Here is a 4,033-nt window from a genome sequence, read left to right on the forward strand (position 1 = left end):
ACACACATGCACAGGAGCACATACATACAGCATATACATACACACACACACATATACATACATATACCTACACACACACACACACACACACGTACGCACTCACAAACATATGCACACACACAGAGATTTAAAATAAGTTAATTTTGTTTTGTTTTGTTTTGTTTTTTTCGAGTCAGGGTTTCTCTGTGTAGTCCTGGCTGTCCTGGAACTCACTCTGTAGACCAGGCTGGCCTCGAACTCAGAAATCTGCCTCCCTCTGCCTCCCAAGTGCTGGGATTAAAGGCGTGCGCCACCACCGCCCTGCATAAGTTAAAAAATTTAAAAGTGTAAAATGTACTTTGTTAAAGAAATCAATGTGGCTGGAATCCGAGTTTTTAAATTAGGGTCCATGAAGGTCGGCATAGGAAAGAGATCGGAAGCTGTATCTTGAGGATGGGGTGGTGGGAGAACAATAACCCCCCCCCCCAAAGATGCCCAAGTCAAAATCCACAGAACCAAGAATGATGTCAGGGACGGATACTCCTCAGCTGATTTTAACTACAGCAATGACTCTGGATTGTCCAGCTGAGCCCAGCCTAGTCACGAAACAATTAGTGCAGTGCCTCTCACCCTTCCTAAGGCTGCGGCCCTTTAACACAGTTCTTCATATTGTACTGACCCAGACCATGAAACTATTTTGCTGCTGCTGCCTCATAACTGTAATTTTGCTACTGTTATGAATCATAACGTAAATGTCTGATATGAAGATGGTCCTAGGTGGTGTTGTGAAAGGGGTCTCGACCTACAGGTTGAGAACTACTGTCTTAGTGGAACAGGGAGGTTGTGGAGAAGAGCCAGGGACATATTGGACATTTGCTGGCTTTGGAGATGAATGAGCTCACAAGCCAAGAATTTCCTTGGAGGGGAGATGGACTCTCCAAACACCAATTCTCCTCAGAAGGCCCTGCTGACATAGGTGGGTAAGGAATGCCTGTTTTTGTTCCAGTGGCCATACACAGTGAATGGAGAGGAGGCAGTGTTTCAGGTGACAGGAGGGTGTGTGTGTGTGGGGGGGGGGAGGGACAGAGAGAGTGAGACAGGGAAAGACAGATTTGGTGATGGTACCCATAGCAAGGACCCTCAGAAAAGGCCTGGGTAACAATAGCCAGGTCTCAGTGGGTGTGAGTGTGCTCGTTGGGTGTCTTAGTCAGGGTTTCTATTCCTGCTCAAACATCATGACCAAGAAGCAGGTTGGGGAGGAAAGGGTTTATTCAGCTTACACTTCCACATTGCTCTATTCATCACCAAAAGAGTCAGGACTGGAACTCACACAGGGCAGAAACTTGGAGGCAGGAGTGGATGCAGAAGCCATGGAGGAATGCTTCTTACTGGCTTGCTTTCCCTGGGCTTGCTCAGCTTGCTTTCTTATAGAGCCCAGGGATGGCACCACCCACATGGGCCCTTCCCCCTTGACCACTAATTGAGATAATGCCTTACAGCTGGATCTCATGCAGGCATTTCCTCAAGGGAGGCTCCTTTCTCTCTGATAACTCCAGCTTGTGTCAAGTTGACACACAAAGCCAGCCAGTACACTGAGTCTGGAGAACATGTTCAGCTGCCTCCTCTGGAGGGGCTGGGAGGTGGTGATGGATTCTCTAGAACACTCAAGGGGTTCTTTTCCTTAGTTAAGCCCTGCAGATGCCTCTTCTCCTATGTGGTTATGTGACTTAGCTCCACCCCTGACATATGACTTACACCCAAGAGGCTTTGATAGGTGGGCACCTACACTGAATCTCTCCTGAGTGGCTATCTCTGGCATGTGGGAAATGTACAAGTAGCTCGTTTGAGAACCCACCGTCATAGCTTTACCGGCAAAGACCCTGTCAATATTCAGTCGTGAGTCAGTGCCCATTGTAGGTGGCTTGGGTTCTCTTAGATCCTGAGTGGAAACCTATTTCAGACTTCTATGAAAACATTTTAGGAAAAAATAGACTAGGCATCAACCCCCCATCCACACCCCAACTCATATGGTTTCAGGACAGTTGTCAGGCAGGCTGGGTTGGTGTCCTGCAGTGTGTACAGTGACACCTGCTGCTAAGACCAGATACTGGGGCTGGCGTCCCTAATCTCTCTCTCCCTTTAGCTAAGAGCCAGGCATGCTGGGTGGACATTTGAGCTCTGTTCTGTGCCTCTGACATTTATAAGCAGGACAATCTGCATAAGCTTATAAGGCGCATATTTGGAAAACGAAAGGGGTATAAATATACACAGGAGTCTGCGATAGGAATCTTCTGAGGGTGTCTGACTTCTGGATTCTGCCCTTCTTGGCAAACACTTTAAAACACTCCCACATTACTATTAAAGAGTTTGAGTTGGACCGTGGTGGTGCACAGCCCTTGGGAGGCAGAGGCTAGCAGATCTCTATGAATTTGAGGCCAGCCTGAGTGAGTTCGGGGATATCCAGGGCTTCAGGAAAACCCTGCCTTGGAAAACCAAACCAAACAAACAAACAAACAAAATAATAATAATTGAGCTTTGAAAAGTAGTTTTCATTTGAAATTCTTTGGCCCCAGGCAACTCCACTTGGCTCTTGACTGTTGGATGGTATTTATCATTGAATTAATAGCCGGTAATCTATGTCTCATTAAGTGCCTTTCAGGTATACCAAAATACTCATCAGGATAAATTAGAGTTAGGAGGTTCTGTTTGGAAAATCCTTATTTGAATTCTTATTTATCTGAAACCTAGCCGTGTACTTCTTGTATTTGGGGACCAATTAAAAATTCTTGTCGCGGCCCCAATGTTTCCCTAGGTCTTTTAAAAGCCAGACGGGTGAGAGAGTCCGGTAAACGTGGCCGCAGGTGTGTAATTGGGCAGCCCGCAATGAAAGTCCCTCACTTAAGGCTCCCCACTCCCACCTCCTACTTAGGATGGGAACTGGCTCTGTCCTGCTCCTGACAACGCGGGGGACACAAGGGAACGGATAATGCGCGGAGCCTTCCTGGGGCTATCCCAGCCCCAGCGCTCGCGACTCCCCTGGTTTCCCAGATTTCCTGCGCAATTTTCAGGCGGTCGTCCTCTATCCAGGAGGGCAGGCTGTAAGTGGCTGTCGTTCAGCACAAAGCTGTGGGACCAGCCTTTGCTCCGAAACTCTAACCTTTGCAGGTGACACTCAGGGCGCCCCTGGACACGTGCTTGGGATAGCGGCGCTCCAAACCTGAACGACACCCCAAGGATGATCCGAGCACCACCAGCCTCCTTGACCTTGGGCGGCCGCCCTAGCACCCCGGCCATCCTTGGGGCAGCCCCCTCCCCCGCCGCCCCCGGAGTAAAGAGAAAAGGACTCAACGGGGCCCCGGACATGCAGAAGTGATTTCTCGGAAAGGCGAGCGCTTCAGAGAAGGCGGACCCGGCAGGCTCCGCTGATTGGGCGGTGCTAGCGCCCCCTCCCCCTCCCCAATTGGCTCCCACGACCGTCGCTCCGCGCGCGGGCCCCGCCTCCGCTCCCGCCCCGTGTATAAAAGCAAGCGCGCGCGGGGCTCCTAGAGCCCGCGGCCGTTCGCGGAGGCGCGGGTAGCGTGGGAATCCGTGGCAGGTAGGACGCGATGGGGTGGGCGCGCGGGCCCGGGCTGTGGCTCTCCCACCTCCGCCCAAACGTAGTGTACAGTACGTTAGCAGGTGCTTGCTCTCGAAGACTGGCTGCTTTCCTAAAAAAACAACCAATCGAACAAACAACCTCTCCTTTTAAAATCTGCCTGATGGGCAACTTCATGATGAAGAGAAATAGTTAGATCTGCCAATCACCACGCGGCAGCCTGGCTATCAGGCGTGAACTATTCAAAGTCCGCGGATGGGCTCGCCCAGGGACCGACTGGCTTTGATTCGGACTAGTGGCAATCTGATTGCCCAGTGGCACTGGACTTCTCTGATTGTCCAGTAGCCCAGCTGTCCCCGGAAGGAAAGTTTTCTTCCGTGTGGGTCACACACAGCTCTCAGGACCAGATTTGCTGTGATCTTGGTCCCAGGCTATAGGGGCAGACTTTCCCTGGCAAGA

At 50.8% G+C, this 4,033-nt stretch overlaps 1 protein-coding gene across 1 annotated transcript in view; it reads left to right on the plus strand.

Moving 5' to 3' along the window:
- The first annotated feature begins 3,487 nt into the window (after nt 1-3,487).
- Irf8 (interferon regulatory factor 8) overlaps nt 3,488-4,033 on the plus strand; it is a 22,408-nt gene continuing 21,862 nt past the window's right edge. The window contains exon 1 of the mRNA XM_031341595.1: nt 3,488-3,574. The gene's annotated coding sequence lies outside the window, so the exon portion shown is untranslated. The remainder of the gene's footprint in view (nt 3,575-4,033) is intronic.

Source organism: Mastomys coucha, unplaced genomic scaffold, assembly GCF_008632895.1.
Source record: "Mastomys coucha isolate ucsf_1 unplaced genomic scaffold, UCSF_Mcou_1 pScaffold22, whole genome shotgun sequence".
In the NCBI taxonomy this organism is placed as follows: domain Eukaryota; kingdom Metazoa; phylum Chordata; class Mammalia; order Rodentia; family Muridae; genus Mastomys; species Mastomys coucha.